Genomic DNA, 23,754 nt, shown 5'->3' with positions numbered 1-23,754 from the left:
GACCAATGGCCAGCACGCTAACCATTTAGCCATGGAGCCGTACTTTTTAATGGCACAGCTTAAAGTAATAGTAGTTTTATCCCAGCATAGGTGTCAAGCCGCTGGCTCCGTAACATCATACTGTCGGAATGCGTAAATATCTCATGCAAACATACATTCCTACTGTACGGTAAGTTTCATTTTCCTTTACACTTTCGGGTAGGAAAATAAACACAAAAAATATATATTTCATGGACTGCATATCCATATGCGGCCGGAAGGCGTGATCAGTCTTAAGGAACTTAATGGATGGGAAGTGCATTGTCAGATAAGTGATATTAGAACTAGTCCATTGATATGCATTATTGCTTTCAAAGACGTTTATTTATTTATTTATTTATTTGTTTAAACAAAATCATTCCAATTTGATTGAGAATCGAACCTAAATGTTACGGAGCCAGCGGCTTGACTCCTATGCTGGAATAAAGATACTATGGGTGCTCATATGACGGCTTGTAACTGGTGTTTAAAATGGACATGCTAAAATCTCGAAATGTAAGCCCATTACTGACAAACTATTTCCAAATTGATATTAATTCTGTGCCCACGTAGACTGAACTGGTGAAAGCTGAAAAAAATCTGAGTCCACCGCACTATAAAATAGTCCCCTTGTTAGCGGATTGCGGGACGTCTGATCTATGTATGGACTAATCATCCAAACAACGAAAGTGTATCTACTCTTTAAAAAATCAAACTCTTCAATTACATTAGGTAGCTGTAGGTGAGTTATCGCACCGAAATCTGCCGCCCATCATGACCGCACTATTCGCGTGGTCGGGTCCTGATAGACACGCTACATCAAACTGCTGTATGAACATATCACGCTGTCAGAACCTTTGTGCTGCAATCCTACGCTGACTGGGCTTGCCAGTGTAAGTGCAGACTAATGTTACTTTACTGAGATTCAAGGAACGACACGACAGCTTTCATTCGTGCCTATAATCATAGATTTCAATCTCAATTTTCGAGCCACTACAACATGAAAGTAGTTGATTACTGCAGGTAGCAATCGAAATTTGATAACCTATCTTGTCAGCAAGAACTTTTGTTCCTTCTTGCAGGTTTACAATATCAAGTGAATTGAAAGCTGACTATATTTCTCATAATTCTTTCCCGTCATCATCTTTACTGTTATTTATTATTATATTATTATTTACAATTTGCTTTGCGTCGCACCGACATAGATAGGTCTTATGACGACGATGGGATAGGAAAGGCCTAGGAGTGGGAAGGAAGCGGTCGTGGCGTTAATTAAGGTACAGCCCAGCAATTACCTGGTGTGAAAATGGGAAACCGCGGAAAACCATCTTCAGGGCTGCCGACAGTGGGGGTTCGAACCCACTATCTCCCGGGTGCATGCTCACAGCTGCGCGCCCCTAACCGCACGGCCAACTCGCCCGGTATTATTATTATTATTATTATTATTATTATTATTATAATTATTATTATTATTATTATAGAAAGGCAAGCTTGTAGTTTATCATGATTGTTGATATCGTGACCACAATTTCGCTACAGCAAGTTTTACGTGCAATTCGAAAAAAAATATAATATTCATTAAAACACTTTCAGCACTACCATATTTTAACATGGATCCTGGCTGTGAACTGTGAACATTTTAGAAAAGTTTGTTACGTAATTAAAGAATCGGACCTTCCCCTGGTATAAGTATGCGGAAACAGCAAGAATGATTGAATTAATGTGGCCATTACCTTGTAGATGTTCTGCCGGCCGAAGAAAGGGGCGCCCCGCCTCCTGCCTTAACGCACACACTTAGAAAGACGACGATCCTTTCCTCAACTGACATGATCAAGCAGATACTTGACACCTTCAAAGAAGAGTTAATGTGTTCGTTGAATATAGCACAAACCAAGTGCCAAGTAAGCAGAATTGTCGTTACGCTGTAGTTATAATTTCCCCTAATGATGAAGTCGAGGTTAAAGATTCAGAGAGTTATCGTCGCCGTAAGACCTATCTGTGTCGGTGCGACGTAAAGGTACTAGCAAAAAAAAAGATTCAGAGCAGACTTTCCAATTGTTGCAGTCTATGACTAAAACGAAGTCTCTACAGGTTAGAATAAAAAGCAAGAAAATACGTAATAAAGGGATCGTGTTAGAATTAAGAAGATACGAAGATGAATGCACAGCTCTGGCACATACGACTGAAGTAATTAATCTTCGCATAAAGGAAATCATTCCGTACAATTCGTGGAACTGAGGTTAATTTTTCTAGACAATGAATTGCTAAAGGCATCGTTTTAGAATTAGGAAACGGAATGCAAATCTGTGATCTATACGACTGAAGCAAGTAATCCGTACCTGAAAGCAATATTTCATACTCACTGATGGAACTGACGTTAATTTTTCAATAAATGCATTGCTAGATTGTATCATAGAGTAAAATCCAGTTGTAAAGTAAGCTAAGACTTAAAGCAACGTTCATTGAGGACTTAGAGATATGGCACTACAAAATACGCATTTAGTTGAAATAATCTCCGCCATTTTTGGCCACTGCGCCTTACAGAGCTATGCTTTCACTTACTTGTGTCAGCCTCCTCACTTTCATATACTGTATCTTTCGACCCCGACAGTATTAGATTGCGAATCCTAGGAAGTCTTTAATTTTCACGCCCTTCGTGGCTCTTGTCTTCCTTTGGCCAATATCTTTTTTTCTTTGTGTGTCGGATCTGTTCCATTTTCTCTCTCTCATTACTTTATGGGAGGATGGTTGCCTAGTTGCTTTTCCGCTTAAAAGAACCACCACCACCACCACCACCACCACCACGACCAGTCTTACAGAGCTAGACGGTTAATTGAATGGGTCACGTTGAGCTGGCGTTACCGTAGCTATGGCTGGGTGTTCCTTGATTGGTTTAAAAGAATGGGAATATTTTATAAAATATCTCCAAAATGGCTGATTGTAGGTTCTTAAAATGTTATTTACCGGGTCCCGTAGGAACTCGCTGAGTATTGTTACTCGCAGCGAGGGGCCTAAAATTATCTTTGTCCGGTAAAATGAAATGGCGTATGGCTTTTAGTCCAGGAGTGTCCGAGGACAAGTTCGGCTCGCCAGATGCAGGTATTTTGATTTGACTCCCGTAGGAGACCCGCGCGTCATCATGAGGATGAGATGATAATGAAGACGACACTTATACCCAGCCCCCGTGCCAGTGAAATTAACCAATTAAGGTTAAAATTTCCGACCCTGACAGGAATCGAACCCGGGACGCCTGTGACCAAAGGCCAGCATGCTAACAATTTAGCCATGGAGCCGGACATCTGTGTCCGGTCATACGACAACTTTGATTTTGCTTATTTTATGCAATTTAATTTTTAGTGGTCCCTTACAGCATGGAGTTCAAATTTGAATTTGACAATATAATTACCTCTAACACCTGCTCGAGTGCCTTGTATGACTTGGTGTAAATTCTGGTTCTGATTACTGGAGGAGTGTAGATTTTTATAACGAACAAACCAACTTACTTTTGATTTTGTAGGTATACTGTAGATTATTATTATTATTATATAATCACATATTTCGACTCCCCTTCACCTTAACGATATCATTCATGCATTAAATATCCTGGAATACGCATCATGATTATATTCGATTATAAAGAGACCATTATACCTAAGAGGATTCCTATCGCCAGGATAATATTATCACACTTAGAATATAGAAAAACATTTCATAAACAGTATTCATTTTACAGGCGAACATAATGACCGTGCAAGAAATTCGTCACTCCGCAGTAAAAACTTGTATTTTATCTTGTTCCGGAGCGAAAATTAATTTATTATCGCAACTGTGACATTCGATATGCATACTTAATGATATATAAGGGGAGAAGAAAATGACAATTCACAAGGGGGTATATTAAAACGCAGAGTATTTCACGCACATCACAGCCGAGACAAGACTTCAAATAAAGGTAATGTGCGTGTAGTTCTGTGGGGCGGCTTGGAGAATAAGCTCGTACGTCTCGGATTTAAAGCCCATGCAACAGAGTGCGGTGCACACCTTAGCGAATACAATGAAAGGCCCGACTTCGCGTGGGTGATGTGGACTGAAAGATTAAGAACAGGCAATATTGTTGACGGTCTTCACTCTGCCCACTATTTATACTGAGAAACATGAACGTTGACAAACAACTGTACATCAGCTATTAAATCACAAGTAAATAATCATTCTATAAGCTTGATCAGGGTCTTCCTTGATCATGACCCAAATTAAACTAGGTATTTATCTTGCACGATCCGACAGTAATTTGGAACATTACTCCGACTTCTTTGTCCATCAAGTACACCTTACTTTATACTTTTTATAACCCATGTTGTCTTGTAATGTGCCCGAAGTACTGCGCAATGCGCTGCTGTACCATTATACTTAATACGCATACTTTCAGTTTGAACTCGTTTCTTATTGACTGATTGGTTCTCACATCAGTTCACTAGATTCTCAACATCTTCCCCCAACAGCACCTCAATTTGTTTCAGATCTATCGTTTTGAGGGTCCAGTATTCTGGCGCATACAGGATTTCGAAGTACATTAGGACCTTAAAAATGTATTTTATTATCTGTGTTGATACGGCTTTGTGATAGTGCATACATCACACCCTCGCACTGTATTTAGAAGTGAGAGATATTATTGTCATTATTCGATTTATTATTATTATTATTATTATTATTATTATTATTATTATTATTATTATTATTATTATTATTATTATTATTATTATTATTATTATTATTTCAGTTGTATATTTTTCATTATTATTTGTAAGCTGGGAGGTCTCCATATGTGGTATGAGTAATTTGTTTTGTACAAACTGATGGGGAAATCATTGCTATCATAACTCAGGAAATTCGTATGACTCATGTGTATATCCCAAAGTCTGATGAGGTGGACTTGTTATTGTAGTCGAAAACTTCCGATGACTCATGTGAAACACCCCAGAGTTTGTTGATTTTGTGATTGCCTTGTGACACTGGAAGAAGTTCGGGGCGTGGTCTTGACTAGAAGATCTACTCATGATTGGCTGGGCAGGATCAATCTAGATGTATCATCTGAGAGGAAGGGGGATGCGGAGGTCTATGTAAGCTTGTATGATCACAGCGGAAGTGATCTGGATATACGGTACTGGAGTGACACTGCTGCACTATACTGAACTGGACTTCAAACGTTTGTGGAACATAGTATTTTTATGTTTGTGGAACGTGGCTGACCTACAATTGTGGAGTGCTTAGGCACTAAGTATTGTAGCGCTTGTGGCAGCTTGGTATTATATGTTGATGAAGGAAATGAGGTGATATATCTCAGACTTTCCAGAATTTACGTTTTAGAACGACAAGCGTGTATTGCTCAAGTGAATATATCTTTTAAGCAAGTGTTAGAGTCAGTGAACACAGTATTATGAGGTACAGTATCTGTGTGATATGAGAAGTGCCAATTATGAGAATTTACAAGTCGTGTTGATACACAGAGGCAGTGAAGGTACTTACCTACATATATGTGCATTGTTCAACGGACTAACTGCAAATGGTGGCTATCGTTTTCCCATTGTTTTCATTGTTGCTGTTGTAAATATGGAGTCTTCCAGCAACATTTGGTGTGTGTATTATATGTATATTTTGGTGTGTTGATGAGGTGCTCATGTACGGATTTTATTTAGAATATAGTAATGTTAGAATCAGTGGAGTTATTGATAAACCTAGGTGCAGGTCTTATTTAGTCGTTTTCAGAAGGTTAGGTAAAACCTGTAGCAGATGTACCAGTACGCAGCATTATGTACACGCCCTGGGAGATAAAGAATTATCATGCTTTATCTAAATTCGAAGGATCCATTCTGGTGAACTCTGGCGCCCATACTACGGACATTTCGATTATTTTTTTAAAATTTAATTGATTACAATTTATTAAGTTCATGAGTAATTTTATTTATGATTATTTTATTATTAAGAACGGTAAAGTTAAAGCTTTTCCAGATCTTGGTCAATTTATAACTGTTAAGCTCTCCACTCCCCTGAAACTAACTTTGAATAAACAAATTTATAAATTACCCGAAATAGAAAACGTGTGGTAGTAGCATTACACCACAAAAAGGATAAACTTAATTAACATTAACTTATCTTAAATATAAGATCCAGCATATGGAATAGAGTAGAGACAAAGAGTGTTCCAGATTCCAAGTTCCTAAGTACTTAAACAGAAATAAACTTAAATATTTTTCTCTAAATATGTGAGTGTGATTTGGTAGAATCTGATGATGTCCTTTCAATAACGAAACGTGTCATTCTACTTTAATTAACTTGATTCTTCTTCAGGTACAATACTGTTGTCATATTGTCGCTGCTGTGCCAAAACAGTGAATGTGTCAATGTTCTTCCTATCCATTATTTCCCTTAAAACTTGCCACGCCCCTCAGCTACATATTGATATACAAACCATTAGAACAATTCTTGTTTCCACTTCTTCAACGGTAATTTTAAAGAGATCATTATCCTCCCTCTCTTTATAAGATTCTTTATTGTTGTCTAGAAAGATTACCCTGCCACTTGACCAATCCTTTCCAGTTTATTTTCGAAATCACGCCGTAATTTCTTCTTGGAATCAACAATTATTTGTTTTTATTATTCTCATGTGCGTGTGTAAAGGGAAATGAACCTTACCCTACGGTACTGTAGGAATGTACGACATATTTACTCACTGCTAGAGTATGATGTATTTAAGGTTAATTTTTCTTTACACGCGTGCATAGGAAAATGAAAAAAAAGTAAAATGGCGTATGGCTTTTAGTGCAGGAAGTGTCTGAAGACAAGTTCGGCTCGCCAGGTGCAGGTCTTTCGATTTGACACCCGTAGGCGACCAACGCGTCGTGAGGAGGATGAAGTGAAGATGAAGACGACACATATACCCAGCCCCCGTGCCAGAGGAATTAACCAGTGAGGGTTAAAATTTCCGACCCTGCCGGGACCCCTGTGACCAAAGGCCAACACGCTAACCATTTAGCCATTTGTTTTGATGGACTGCATATCAATAGGTGCCTGGGAGGCAAGGAACATAATGGGTAGAAAGAGCATTGTGACGAAATGTTTTCTCTTTCAGGTAGTTTATAATTTATTTATTGAAAGTTAGTTTCCGCCTAACATTCATAAATTAACTTCACCGAAAGTGAAAAGAAATGACCTCAAATATTACAATATTACATCTCAGTTTTATCTATCCATTTCCTCTACCCACATTTGCTGTTGATGATCCCAGGTACGGTAAGTTATATGACCAACAGCCCGTAAGTTATTCATGTTTCTTGTGGTTTGACTGGTGTTCGTCTGCCGATGATCATTATTTTGCTGAAATAAGATTACGAACAAGAAACTTCTAGCTCAAACGGGAGAAATAGAGGAAAACAGCGACCAGAATGAAACAGACGCAGACATGTCACAATTAGAGAGGAGCAAGTTTGTTGAAGGACGTCTTGAAAAAAATCTTTTCAGGGACAGAAAAGAATAGGAGAAAGGTGGACAAATTTCATGGATGACCAGAAAGAAAATACGAGAACATTAAATGAAGAAAACAAGATAGGAAACTAAGGAAGAAGACACAGCACACTAGACGAACCATTGTGAAAAACATCGATAATAATAATAATAATAATAATAATAATAATAATAATAATAATAATAATAATAATAATGTTCAGTCGCGTGTCTTAATGTGGTATGTTCATCAGCTTTATATTGTTAGAGAAGATCTTGACGTGATTGGTGTTTATAGAGAGTTTTCATTTTGTAAGTGTACGGACAATATCGTCGGGTGAAAACCAGGCGATTCATTGTCTGTAGACTATATTTCAGAAATTGAACTTTTAGTTTATTATGTGAACTATTTTGGGTCGAGATTCAGTGCACAACTCTCCACGCGGAATGTAATTTCTAACCAATCAGGTGTTTTCCCGGTAGAAGGATACATTGGTCTCGTTTTACATCACGCCTTAGGTTAGGCCTACAGCAAACAGACCATAATATTATTTTTTCCGAATCCATCAGTTCCTTTCGGTGTGCAAATTTTCATATCAATGTGTGAAATTTGTATTCTGTCGTCGTCGTCATCACCATCATCATTCCCGGCTCCATGACCAAATGGTTATCATGCTGGCTTTCGGTCCAATGAACTCTGGATTCGATTCCCGGCTGCGTCGGGGATTTTCACATTCACTGATTAACTCCTATGGCTCAAGGACTGGTTGTGTCTGTCGCTTTCAGTATAAGAATTCATCATAGATAGGGGCCCATTCCCACAGACGCTTGGATCGCCTAAAAGGCATCAGCTCGAAAGACATTCACCAGACCTCTGCGGAGGCCACACACCATAATAATAATAATAATAATAATAATAATAATAATAATAATAATAATAATAATAATAATAATAATAATAATAATACACCTCCACCCATTCTCGAAAACTCGTCATATAAACTACTGTGGGATCGAGAAGTCATAACCGATGTCACGCTCAGCAACAATAGGCCAGATATTATTCTAATCGATAAATCAAAAAGATCCGCATCCCTTATAGAAATTGCTTGTCCAAACACCTCCAATCTGCAAACAACAATAGCCACAAAGATATCAAAATACACAGAACTGGCAATAGAAATACAGCGCCTGTGGAAACTAGAATCAGTCACCACAGTTCCAATAGTAATATCATGTACCGGTGTTATCTCAAAATGCTTGCACAGCTCTCTGGCCGCATTAGACCTGCATCATCGCACATACGTAGAACTACAGAAAGCCACCCTCCTGAGCACTTGCCACATTGTGAGGAAGTTCCTAGGAACGACTTTTCCTCTGACTCACGCCAAACAGCATGAAGTTCCAGGCCGCAGTTCCAGTAATACTGAAGAACAGATTCCCAAAACGGGGACATAAGAAGTCTGAAGTTGTTTGTATTTATTGTATAAATGTGTATGTTGTAATTATTTCTGTTGTAAATATTTGTACATATATGTACCTGTAGTTTCATAATCAAGAGGTTGACTCCTTGCTTAGGCCGAGTCAGCCCATTATGTTACCGGCACAAGCCGAGCCTTCCTAAATTGATACAAATAATAATAATAATAATAATAATAATAATAATAATAATAATAATAATAATAATAATAATAATAATAATAATAATAATAATAATAATATTACATTGTCTATAAAATTCTGAATAACTAACAATAATGAAGAGAAAGGTGAGGAGTGAAACATTAAAGAGGTTCTGGGAAGAGAAGAGACGAGAAGAGAAGAGAAGAGAAGAGAAGAAAGGCCAAGAAACCTTACGTTCTATGCTATCCATACTTAGCCAAATTCAGAAACAAAATAGTAATAATAATATTTGTTTTACGTCACACTAACTAGATTTTTATGGTTTTCGGAGACGTCGCGGTGCCAAAATGTTGTCTCGTAGGAGATCTTTTATGTGCCAATTAATAAACAGATTCGAGGCTGACGTATTTGAGCACCTTTAAATACCAACGGACTGAACCAGGATCGAACTTGCCAAGTTGGGCTCGGAAGGCCAGCGCTCTGCCGTCCCAGCTACTCAGCCTGGTAGAATAAACAACACTCGGTTAAAAATGATAGAGTAAAAACCTATAGATTTTAACAGTATCACTGAAGGCTAACGTCATAAAACTCGGCAAATCGGAATCCGAATTACTGAACATCGCACGTTATTCATTGAGGGTAGGGGGGAGGCGTCATTCTTAAAAGAGAACCAGTGCCACTTGAGTCGCAATTGCTGAGAACAAGATTTCCTCGCTTGCGTTTCTGTGTGGATGTAGACAACGTGCTGGGCATACTCACTTGATCATGAGTTCGCTGAACATCATTATCTGACAGTCCGGTAAATTCAATTGTTGAAGAATCGATTTCTCTCGTCACAAGGGTTGAATATTTTCCGCAAAATTTGTTGAGCGTGTTTAAAATTCACTGTTCATTCCAAGTTTGCAGACACTTGCTTAACCGATGCTTTATAATTCCGCCGTCTTTACACAACGAAGCTATTTCTGATTGAAAATTGTAATTAAATTATTATTTGTAATTAAACAGTACATCCAGCCTCGTTGCTTTATTTGTCGCAAGGAACTATCTCTCGCTACAAAATTTACATAACAAAATAATATTCTTAAATGCAATTAGTTAAGAAGAGCCTCCGTGGCCCAGATGGTAGCGCGCAGGCCTCTCGACGCTGGGTTCCTTGGTTCAAATCCCGATCACTCCATGTCATATTTGTTCTGGACAAAGCAGAGGTGGGACAGGTTTTTCTCTGGCCACTCCAGTTTCCCTGGCATCTTTCACTCCAGCGACACTCTCCAATATCTTTATCTGTCAGTCATTGATCATTGCCCCGAAGGTGAGTGACATGCTTCGGCAGCCCGCATAATGCCTATGCTCGCCGCTACACGGGAACTTCATTCATTTCATTGCTGACTCGGTCGAATGACTGAAAACAGGCTGAGGATTTTCGTTCACAATTAATTAATAGAAGTTGTAAATGTAATCAATTAGGAAATATTGAACGGGGCTGCAGAACCGGCAGCCAACAAAAATACGACCTTGCCAAGTGTACTTGTTTACATAAGATTTCATCTTCTAACAAACTGGCAATAGTGTTATTGTACTGGGAGAAGAAGGATTGCCAATCATTGAATCAAAACAACGTTTCTCCTACCCGCACCTCACAATAAGGCTAACGTTTATGGTCTGTTCTGCCCCTCACCATCGGCATAAGAAAATTATTTTTCATCCACAATTTCGAGGGCTATTATGAAGGATTATGTTGACGAGCTGGTCTTAGGAGTCATTTCGAAATGCACTGTTGCATATTGTGTGTACTCTCTGTGGAGAAAGAGAATAGTATGAGTATGTTTATTACTTGATCTGAATCTCAACTGAGCAGAGTGGCCTCGTGAGTTAATGCGGTACGGCTCTATGGAGCCAACTTCTGCATTCGGGAAGCTCGTTTGTTCGAACCCTACCATCTGCCATCCAGAGAATGTTTTTCTGTGTTTTCAGGCAAAGCCAATTCCCCGCATATCCTTGCCCATTTTCGTTCACCATCATTCATTTTGTCTTCATTAGCTCCTCAAGTGAGGTTGACGTCAAGAAGGGCATTCGGTTGTAAAAACATTCCGACCCCGTAAGGGGTAGATATAAACATGATCTGAATTGCAGTTTACGTAAATGTTTAAAGACAACCGTTGATATTGTGAGCATAGGCATGAAAAATCCCGCTTTACGAGGAATCCGTACCACTGGGATGTGACTTCAATTGAAAAGTTCACATGTACTCACCAGGAGTCAAACCATGACCTCTCGGTGAGAAGGCAGTTGCTATGCGACTGAGCTATCGCACCCCTTTCTCTCCCTCTCCTCGAACTTCTCCTTCTTCATCTGCTTACCCTCCAGGGTCGGTTATTCCGTCGGACTCAGCGAGGGATCCCACCTCTACCGCCTCAAGAGGAGTGCCCTGGAGCTTCAGACTCTGGATCGGGGATACAACTGGGGAGGATGTCCAGTACCTCGCCCAGGCAGCCTCACCTGCTATGCTGAGCAGGGGCCTTGCGGGGGATGGGGAGATTGTAAGGGATAGACAAGGAAGAGGGAAGGAAGCGGTCGTAGCCTTAAGTTCGGTACCATCCTGGAATTCGCCTGTAGGAGAAGTGGGAAACCACGGAAAACCACTTCCAGGATGGCTGAGGTGGGAATTGAACCCACCTCTACTCAGTTGACCTCCTGAGGCTGAGTGGACCCCGTTCCAGCTCTCGTACCACTTTTCAAATTTCGTGGCAGAGCCGGGAGTCGAACCCGGGCCTCCGGGGTGGCAGCTAATTACACTAACCACTACACCACAGAGGCGGACCTCCCCGAACTTCAAATGTAAATAAGAACCGCTAAATTTTCAGGTTTTCGTAATGCTGTGTTATACGCGTTTTAGATAGTTTCTGTTGACTGTGTATTAATAGGGTGAGCTGTGTAGCTCTAATTAGGCGGCTGAGCACCCCGCGTGTCTTGTCCTTTGTCTGCACACAATTGCCTTCTTTTGTTCTGATTGGATAACAAGACAGGCTATAAAGCGTAACAACCAACCCTTGAGATGTAGCCGAGCGTGTTCAGTGTCATGCGACCTCATACTGGGAGGAGCTTCCATACTCTAGGTCAGTGTTCCTGTCTGATGACGAGCCGCTAGAACTCAATGCTTTTGGCGACTGTTGTTCCTTTCAGCTATAATGACCTGAGTTCATTTTATGACAGCACAAAATATAAAGGAGTAAGGTAAACTTCCAGTTAAACGATGTGTCCGTGGGAAACGATCTAAATGCTACAAAATTCTATTTTAATTTTTAAATGGAAATTTATCTATGTGCCTTTACCATTAAGATAGGGAAGGGAACATGCTCAAACAATCCCTCGTTGTAGTTTTAATGTTATCCACCAGATTGCACTTGATACAACTCTATGAGATCATTTCTCTGAGAAACGATGTAAGTGCCGGAATACGGCTGGACAGTAAACTATAGTATGTGCTTTAACTTGTCATCAGATTACTTCCAGGAGTCCTACTGTGATCAACGCTAAGAACATCTTGAATAATAAGAAAGACTGGACGTCACTTCAAGTTCCGAGGAAAGGGAATCGACAGCAAGCAGTTCTGACTTTAGGGAAAACTTTAGGGTGAAAGAAAAATATCTACTTGTAATGTTGGCGTCAGTGGTATAAAATACCACGAATATATATTTTGCTATTTGTCGCAGTGACACAGAAAGGCATTATGGCGACAACGGGTTAGGACTGGGACTGGGAAAGAAGCGACCATCGCCTTAATTAAGGTATATCCTGATGTGAAAATGAGGAACAACGGAAGTACAACTTCAGGACTTCCGACAGCGGGGCTCAAACCCACCATTTCTTGAATACAAATTGACGGATACGTAACCCAAACCACGTGATCACCTCGCTAGGATACCACGAATTTTATGAACATTTTGGTCAGAGAGAATTTCATGTCCCCTTAGTGAAAGACTGAATCAAACTGCAAGGCATTTTTTGAAAAAATACTATTTTTCTTGCTTGTCTTTTTGTATGATTAGTTACTGAGTAGCCAGAATATTTCTGTTAAAGTGCGAGAGCTTTACATGCAAGTTTTTGCTTGTTTCATAGTCAATATTACTACATGCATATACTTTAGCAATAGTTTGTTTAACATCGAGCTGACTACTCCTTGTGCTTGTACCATTTCCTAAGGAACTGTAGTAGGGCACGTACATCGTACTTGATTTTATCAACTTACTACAAATCTGTATATAAAATGGGTGCATAGCACTCTATTTCTTGCCAATAGACTACTTCTTTGTATGGACGTGAATTGTCTATGGAACGGTTAGAAGTTCAGCAATAACAATATTTCATGTAGAATACGATCCCCTAGCTCCGGACCGCCTGAAAATGGGGAGAGAAAATTCATGTACTGCAATCAGTTTGTTTGATACATAATATTGCATTATCTTTTCTATGTATTATTTATTACTACATTATTGTATTTAAACCTAATCGTAATTGTATACATCCAGTCCATATGGTATCCCTCCTTTTTGTATTTTTGTCTACCTATTCTAGGACAAATATGTATCGTTTGCCATATTTAAAAAAATGCTATTTGTTCGAGGCGTCGACCTATAAAGACCTTTTGCCCCTACTTGCACCATATGATGTGAACCTGCGTGTAATTGGAATTACTGAAGTGCAGTGTTGAATGTGAGGAAAGGAATGCTAATGACGACACAAACATCCAGTCCCCAGACCAGTGATATTAATCATTTACAATTAAAAACCCCTGAACCGGCCGGGAATCGAGCCCGGTGCCGTCGGGTGACAGGCGGACGCGTTGCCCCCCAACACCGCAGGACCGGACAAGTTTTGCTGTTAATATTTCATGTAATGATGTTTACTTTTGTTTCCCACAAATTTATATTTTCTTGGCTACACCGTTTCCTACAAGCACTTCACAAATACTAATTCAAAACTAAAATGAAATACGTCACAACTGAAGTTAATAGAACTCACTCAGGTCGTATCAGATGATCCGAGAACATTATTCCTATCCATCATTTTGCTTAAAACTGGTCACACCTCCCCATAATATATCATATTGTAGGAGTGTATGTGTCCATGATGTATTTACGCCCTCCTACAGTAAATGTATAGGTTTATTTTCCTTTACACACCGGTATAGTAAAATGAACACAACAAATATTGTTTTGATGGACTGCAAGTCTATATATGCGGCTGGAAGGCGCAAAAATTCTTAAGGAAAATAATGGATAAGAAGAGCATTGTCAGATACGTCGTGTTGTTTCTTAACCCGCGATATTGGCCTACACATTCTGACACATAATAATGATAGGTATGGAATATCAGGTCATTACATCCCACTACTGAAGTAAAATAAAAACAATAATATTATTGTTTTTTCCGGCGTTCAGAGACTCGTAAGTGTCGACATTTTGGCCCGGAGGAGTTATGTTGCGTGCCCTTAAATCCACCACCATGATGCAGGTGTATTTGATCAACTTCAATTACCACCCGCCTGAGCCGAGTTCGATCCCACCAACTCAAATGAAGTTACAGTATTTAGTTCTTCCAGGTTGAACCGCGTTGTAACTTTCTCTACTTTCCTTACAGTTTGCCGACGTTTCAAATACATCACGGTGTTCTTTGTTAAGGGGACTGAAATACCCCTACTCGATCCGAGGTAATCAGTTTCTGCAGGTAGCTTCACGTCTTACCAGGGTACTCATTGTCACTAATTTGCATTGCCATTAGTTGATTTATGCTCGGTTCGCCTGGAAGGACGTGGGTTAGAATCGCCGTCAGGAAGTCGTAAAATTTGAGAAACAAGATTTCCACTTCCGGAGGTGCATATGGCCCTAAGGTTCGCTCAGCCTACACCAAAAGTGAGTACCAGGTTAATTCCTGGGGGCAAAGGCGGCGGGCCGGGCGTAGAGCTAACCACTCTACCCCATCACGTGCCGAGGTTAACAATGGTGGAAGCCTTTACATTCCACTCCTCCAAGGGCCTTCATGGCCTGTACGGAGGTGAAAAAGAAAAGAAAATTCAGTTGATTTAGCTGTCTGGGGAGACTGATGCCCTTCCTTACGCCAGACCTATGTGACGGGATGTATTCATTGTTGGGCCGAGCTGAGTGGCTCAGACTGTTCGAGGCGTTGGTCTTCTGACCCCAACTTGGCAGGTTCGATCCTGGCTCAGTCCGGTAGTATTTGAAGGTGCTCAAATACGTCAGCCTCGTGTCGGTAGATTTACCGGGTCGTAAAAGGACTAAATTCCGGCTCCTAGGCGTCTTCGAAAACCACAAAAGTAGTCAGTGGGACGTAAAACCAATAATGTTATTATTATTATTATTATTATTATTATTATTATTATTATTATTATATTCAATGTTGTGTGTTTCTGCGGTATTTACTAATGTGGTGTGTCCTATTTAGATGAACGAAAGTGTATGAGCGTAAACTTCCAGTACCCAAGCCTAAGGAATTAAACATTCGTTGTTAAAATTGAACCCAGGGCCCTCGGAACTTTTTAAGTTTGTAAGCAGAGTTAGCGCACTTTCTCACAATCGCAATTATTTATTCATTTCTTAAGTAAAGTAATATTATACCATAATTTTAACGACTCTTTCTGCAAGTGGTCGGCATCGCGGAGTAGGGTTAGTGTGGCTGCCTCATACCCGGAGGCTCCGGGTTCGATTTCCGGACAGGTCACGAATATTTACCTCGATCTGAGGGCTGGTTTGAGGTCCACTCAACCTACGTGATTGCAATTGAGGAGCTATCTGACGGTGAGATGGCGGCCTAGGTCTAGAAAGCCACCAAGAATAACCACCCAGAGGACTCATCGTGCTGAACACACACACCTCGTAATCTGCAGGCCTTCGGGCTGAGCAGTGGCCGTTTAGTAGGTTCAATCAATCTCGGAGTTCTTTAAGACAATTTAAGGAAGAACAAGGTCAACACTAACTGATAGGGAATCTTCCATCTGGGCGAAAACACCAATTGTAGATCGGTGATGATTGATTGATTGATTGATTGATTGATTGATTGATTGATTGATTGATTGATTGATTGCTTTTTGGATGATTGGGTGTCGTCTGGAATTATTAGCTTCAATTGCCTTGATATAGGCCTACTGCCATATTCACAAAACAACTGATTAACTAGTCATATGTATTTGTATTTATACCGTGACTGGATATAAATGGAGGATGTTTGGTCAGAAAGTTCCTTTTACAAATGGATGTCCATCAAACTAAATATGACGTGCTGTTGATTTCAAAAACCACAAAACGTCAGTTCGAATTATTAAAGGCTTATTCAAGCAATTTGATATGTCAACGACGGAAATGTCAGATATGAAACAGAAATCGTGCCGCAAGGACTTTTGCTGACTGAGTATGGTTGGCTAGCGCATCAAATTGTCTGCTGCTTGCCCGAACACGCAAGATAGATTCCAATGTCCGTTCAGAACTTGCTTATCCTCTGTTGTAATAGTTGTTCAATGTCAAGTGCCACGAAAAGAATGGCATCCTTCAATGAAGTGAGAAAAGTTCAAGGGTCACATTCACAGCCGTGTGAGTGTCAACATCCGTAGGTTCGATATGGGTCTCCGATATCAAATTCTAGTGTTTCAATGATATAGAGCAGGCATCCTCAGTATTAATTTTGACGAGCGCTACCACACTACTCTGATCCCTGATACGTCTAGTAATGATATTCGAAACATGACTAGTGTGTGTGGATGTTATGAAAGGGCTATTCGCAAGGCAAATCATATTCCAATAATATTTAGTGGCCCAGTGAGGAAAGCAATGGCAAACTTTCTCACTCCTCGGCTTGTCTAGTATGCCTCGTTTCGGCGCTGCCATCGTTCTCTTTTGCGACTTCATTATAAATGTAGATCTTTTGGTGGTGTTATCTGAGAATTCAACCAGCCGCCGGGCTGAAAAAATGATAGGCCATAATAATAATAATAATGAAAATAATAAAAATAATACTAATGAAAATATTTAACTTTGTAGGATGTTTGGAAATTTACAGTATCACCAGGTCTTCACGTAGTTTCAGACAATAGGATAGTCTTTTTCTTGTTGTATATGTGAGTCGACGGCTTCTCCAACTTAATGGTCTCGCTATTCAGCAAGGTTTAACAGGGTAGAGCTGTATTTTTAAATTTTCATGACAATGGTTCGATGCACAATGGCGTTCTCGAGTCGGTCTGATTCCATTGTCTTCTTAATGTGAAACTTAGAGTGAGCCGTAAGCATTAACGTGTCATAAAACAAAAACAAAAAAAAATAAGTTATGAGATGTCGCGGTCAAAAATTAGGAATACTTTATACAACTTTCATCACAACTACGTAGTAATTGAATCTCTCCGCAGTAGAACCCTAAATACTTCCCATCGTTAAACTTATCGGCGTAATTAGCGTTATGAGATGCGAGGGGCTTAACGAGGCATGACGTGGGAAATTATAAACTTAACCACATGTTCTGTTTGCGAAATGATATTAAGGAACAAGGAAACAGAATTTAGAGGGTACACAAAAAGAGACAATCGTGTGGCATCTATTGTTTGCCTTGATCCGTCAAAATGACTATTTCTAAACAAGATGGATGGTTGCAGGTCGTAGGGTTTCATGTAGTCATTGTAACGACATCTTGTCCGACTCGTTGGCTGAACGGTCAGCGTGCTGGCCTTCGGTTCAGAGGATCCCGGGTTCGATTCCCGGCCGGGTCGGGGATTTTAACCTTAATTGGTTAATTCCAATGGCACGGGGGCTAGGTGTATGTGTTGTCTTCATCGTCATTTCATCCTCATCACGACGCGCAGGTCGCCTACGGGAGTCAAATGAAAGACCAGACGAGCCAGAGTGAAAATCCTTCCAGCCCTCGGTCCAGGATTACAATCTTTGGATGATGCGGGAAGTGAAACCAAGGCTTCCGGGTAAGAGAAGATTCACTACCTCTATACCACGGGCTAAAAGTAATCTGTTACAAAATATTTCTATGTGATATGATTATTTTTTTCTTCAGTGTAGAGGCTTGGTTCTGCTCTGATTTCTAGATTTAGTACGTTCTAAGTTTTTAATTCTGGATTCAGGGCTCAAGAGGAATTCACTTAGTTTCATGAGGTTAACTGAGATGTCGCTAATATGAGAGACAGTCGCTCGATCAAGGAGAGAGCCGAACAATACGGCTGAAGAAGTCATTACGTTCGCCACCTGACGCTCCAAGATCTGTTATCTTACATGGCAGTTGATTTGTCATTCGTCATTTGTCTGGCAGGACAGAACTCGTCCCAACTGCCCAAGGCCCTTAGTGTACAGCATATTACACAGGCTTAGCTTATGAAAAATGGTTCCTAAAGTTAAAGATATTCCTCTTAAGCGTTCTCTCTCTCTGAAATGAAAATAGCATATGCCCGCCTCCAGAATATTCACCCTATTGGAAATTTCTGTCGATTGTTCCATATTTTCAATTTGATCTTTCAAGGTCACGCAAATTCAATTCTGAATAATTCAAAAGACTGATATTTTGCAACTGTTAAAACAGCTCGAGAAAGAAGAACGTTTGATCCACTGTCAGTGGCAGTTGTCACCCCTTTGAAGCAGACTGCTAACAGTGGCGGGCGACTTTCCTGTCTATATGGAGTTCTGGGTTCACTGATTCTAGGTACTTAACCACAGAAATAAGACCTGTTGGAATGGAACACCAAAATTGACGAGCAACTTGTCCAAGTGGCGTCAAATATCCAAGACTTACATTTCGGCATCTCAGGCCAAAATTTATTATTATTATTATTATTATTATTATTATTATTATTATTATTATTGTGTTCGCGGATTAAACGGGTAGAGATCATGTACTGTCATGGAGTCACCCATCGTACATTATAATTAATAGATCTTAATACAGGTATAGTCTATACTGTCATGTGGTGTATGAGAGGCTTAATACAGATCTAGATCTTTCTAGCTAACGCCCATGGGTGATCTTCGCGTCGGTGTGTGTATGTGTGCGTGTTGATGATAGTAATGAGTAGGACTCCGATGTTTATGAATAGCCATATTTGTTCCTTGAAATGTTTTTGTATTCCTGTCTGGTTTTTAATGAAAATCCAGTAATTTTCGTCACAAATGAATGGTTTCTGTTTGTTATACAAATGCATATTTCGTTCCTATTTTTTTGTAGGTCAAATTTTGAGCAGTCTTGGTAAAGACAAGATGACGAATTTACATAAAATTAAACTTTTCTATTTTATGAAAAAGTATGTAAAAACTATTAAAATAATTACTTTGAACAGTGCAGTACTATTGCATAAAAACGTAAAAGTGTAAGCACTAATAGGCATGTCATCACAGGCAGAAACACGCCATGTTTCAGAGTTATGGTTGAAAGGAATCTTATCACAGTCAACTTGCCCCATTCTCCCCTATCCGGGTGTGGTTTCGTACCATCGGGGGATGCCTAACTGAGACAGTGAATATTTGGCCAATTAATCCTGAAGGACGTGAGTTCGATTTCCCGTCAAGGACGTCGATATATTTAGAAACGAGATTTCCACGTTTGAAGCCGAAGTGACCCTGGGGGTCACCAGAAATGAGTACCAGCTTAATTCCTGGGGAAAAAGGCGGCTGGGTATAGAGTTATCCACTAAATCTTACCTAGTACTGAGGTTACGTCTACTGAAGCCTACACTTCCCAAATGTCTATAAACCTTCTACGCCTGCAGATCGTTATCCCCCCTTTGGTAGCATACAAAGAAAGAAGTGATGTTCCTTTTTTTGCTTTCTTTTACTAGTTTTACGTCTTCCACCTTGACATTTTTATCTGTCTAATCTTAACAAGAATCTGTACGATCCATGTTCTTTTCGGTCAAGGCTACTTTTTTAGTTCCATCGTTTAGCCTATTCATTACTTTTACGATATCTCTTGGTTGGTTTACGTCTTCTTTTTGTTTGTCTTACGATTGTATAGCTAGTTGTTGCATTCCTTATCCCCATTAGTCGCCTTTTCAATAGTTTTATGAGTTCCAGTCAGCTTTGATGTTTTATATCCACACACACACTCATATACCTACATTAAATAGCTTTTCAAAGCACGCCTGGGATGTAAAAAGGGAGAGAGGTACTTCAAGGAAATTGTATTAAAGTATGCCTTCGGTATCGTGTGTAGGTGAAGTGCGGTGTGTTGTGCTTCAGCATGTTGCGTGTTAACTTGAGAGTACATTGTATTTTTAATATTATTATTTGCATTGTACTTAGACCGTCTGTTGAAAGGCGAATGATTTCTGTACTCATTGCTGCTGGATCGAGTCCCGACTCACAATCAGTCGACAGATATATAAGAATGAGTACCTTTGGCCAAGGAACACAGCCACGTGAGAAAGCGTCATCCTTTCAGATTTTCACAGTTAAGCACCATTGGGCGCGGTCGTCACTTGCAACCAAGACAGATATGGGTACAGCTCAACCGATACCGTACTGGTCGAGGAATGTGCAAGGGCCTTGGCTTTCTTCCGGGATAATCTATGTGACTGTGGTCAGTCCTGACAGTAGCCTACACAGCATTTGCCCCAAAAGATTATCTGGTGAACTACAAGTCCTGATACTCAGGTGCTTGGTTCTGGAACGTTTTTCTGCTTGTATATGCTGTAGATATCTGTAATGTTATTTTTCAAATGTGTAATGATAAGGTAACCGTATATCGCGAGTCATTTTAATCGGAGAGGTACCTTTCGGCAAATAAAATCATCATTACAAACATACAAGCGTTTGAAAGGTTTCCGAAAATCAAACCTACAAACGTTGAAAAGGCGGGTAAGTTGTTTTCTTTAAGGTATCAATATATAATTATTCGTTTTATTTATTTATTTATTTATTATTTATTTATTCACTTATTAATTTAGTTATAGGTTACAGCTGATGGGTTGCCATTTTACACTAATAATATAACACATTTAAATATAATATAATAATTAATAACTATCAGGATAAACCAAGATATTAGGTATCAACAATAAGTTAACAACAATAAAAGTGTAACAAAAATGGTAACGAAAACTGATAAGGGTCGGTTACAGAGTTAGCAAAAGGAAAAGTCATGGGTTGGAACGACGGAAGAAAATGGAAATCTGGAGAGGTCCTCAAAGAAATCTTTGAATTTTGTGTTTGATACATGCAAACGATGTGAATATGTCAACATTGGGTAGTGAGTTACCGAGAGTTGGGAGACGGTGGAAGGCAGAGCGTTGTTGTGTGATAAGGCGAGGACGGGACATATGATGAATATGCCGATTGGTGAGGTAAACATCCGGCACTTAATAACGTTGTGTAAACACCATAAACAAGGTATCTGCAAGGAAGAACACTCCTCATAAATTGTCTGGTGTTAGCTGGGGGACGAAAGCTCAGACGATAAGAACTGCAACAGAATATGCATGCCCTGTTTCATACAGATTATATGACATTGCATTAAACGAACCACGATAGTTGATAACTGGTTACTTGAAACCTACAGTACACCCTGTGAGAAGGTTTATCGCCTATCAGGCATTGCACCTCCAGATACCAGACGTGAGGTGGCAGCCAAATATGAGAGATCTAAAGCAGCTGTGTCACAAGCGCACCCATTGCCCGAATATCAACGTACCCATCAGCGGCTGAAGTCTAGGAGAAATTTCCTGCATACGGTTTCACGTATTCACTTCAGTCATCAAGGTTAACATCAAGGAGGACTAAAAACCCTTACGGTACCTTTCTGAGTAGGTGGATCCATCTGGAAATTTCCCTGCAGGTTAATAATAATTATTGGCGTATGGCCTCTGAAGAGGCCTGGTGCAGGTCTTCCAATTTTACGCCGTATAAGCGACCTGCGTGTCTGTGAGGATGGGACCCTACCTGTGATGGATTCTAATGCTGAAGATGGCACAGACACCCAGCCTCCGAGCCATTGGAATTAACCAATGAAGGTTAAAATCCCAGACCCTGCCGGGAATCGAACCCGGGATCCTCTGGACCAAAGGCCAGCACGCTAACCATTTGGCCATGGAGCCGGACTCCCTGCAGGTCATGAAGAGGCATGGATGCAAGTGTCTAAACACTTGCATTCAAGGTTTGGTACATCCAAGAACATCATTAAAAAGAGTGGGGGGGGGGGTCCTTGCGAGTCATCCCTCTGAAAACAAACTATGGCTAACCCCCTCAACTGAAGCTTGCACCTTTTCCAGAGCACAGTGAATGCCCTAGTGAAGGCTGCACCCAGCGGCCGAGACCGTGTTAAATATTGGTCCTTAGTGATTTAAGAAAATGTCTATTTCCATGACTATTTCCATTCAATGTATTGTATCGTTATTGCGCTCTCGAAAATATCCATGAGAAATATTTCTGCTTAGATCTTAGGCCTGTAAATTTCGGTCAGTTAAGGTTCAGTATTATTAGAGTAATTTCAAATAATTATCGCTCTTGATGATATATGTGCTGCGGGTTGGTATTTCTTCCACAACATTATTACAGAGCGGTTTTCCCAGGCGCAACGACGATATACATTAGTGTATGTTGTTTTGTTAATTTAAGATTAATGGAGAAATTGTTTTATATTATTTTTAGCATACTACCATGTTGATTCTGATCAGACCAACCAACCAACCAACCAACCAACCAACCAACCAACCAACCAACCAACCAACCAACCAACCAACCAACCAACCAACCAACCAACCAACCAACCAACCAACCAACCAACCAACCAACCAACCAACCAACCAACCAACCAACCAACCCACCAACCCACCAACCAACCAACTTAGTACTTTGGTAGCTGGTACGTAGCATAAAAGAAAGTACCTATCTCTAAAGACGAGAAAATAAACTGGATAATAAAATATGAAGAATAATATTTTTTTTCACTTGTTTCATTTTTATTAAATAATGTTGTAAATTCCCCTTTACGAAAATCAAATAATTTCAATAAATGAAACTCAAATTGATAACGATTAATGTATTTGCATCTAACGAATCGTTTTCGGGAGAGATCCGTATGGAATGCGGAGTGGACAAGTGTAGGATTCAGTGCATCGAAAGGGGGAACAGACTCAGGGCCTATGCAACTACCACGAATGAAATAATCAGTTATATAGAGTGTGGTGAAATGAGGCCTCTTTGGTAAAAGAGCTTGCTGTATGTTTCTCTGCCATGGTCATCCTTCAATACTTTACATCACAGCCTGCACGGCTGCTAGGTAACATCGCCTTACGCAGTTTCTGTCATTGATTTCGTGTCGCTAATTTTCAGATGAGCCCCCAGTCTTAAGATATATTGTCGCCTAAGAAGCAATACGCCGCACATCATAATGCTTTTCCTATCCATTATGTTTCTTAAGACAGGTCACGCTTCCCAGCCCCTTGTGGATATGCACAATTATCGTTGTGTTCATTTTTCTATAGTTACCTAAGACGAAACGCTGGTTAATAGAGCAAACGCCTAAAAAGCCTTACATCTGATATGTTTTTGACATTTTTGACATGCTCTATTGGTGAAAAATATCTAATTCCCTCCATGGGAATTTAGAATTTTCCATTCAAAATGA

This window comes from Anabrus simplex, chromosome 1 (genome assembly GCF_040414725.1).
Source record: "Anabrus simplex isolate iqAnaSimp1 chromosome 1, ASM4041472v1, whole genome shotgun sequence".
Lineage (NCBI taxonomy): Eukaryota > Metazoa > Arthropoda > Insecta > Orthoptera > Tettigoniidae > Anabrus > Anabrus simplex.
The sequence above is the reverse complement of the archived record's forward strand: the minus strand, read 5'-3'. Positions refer to the sequence as shown.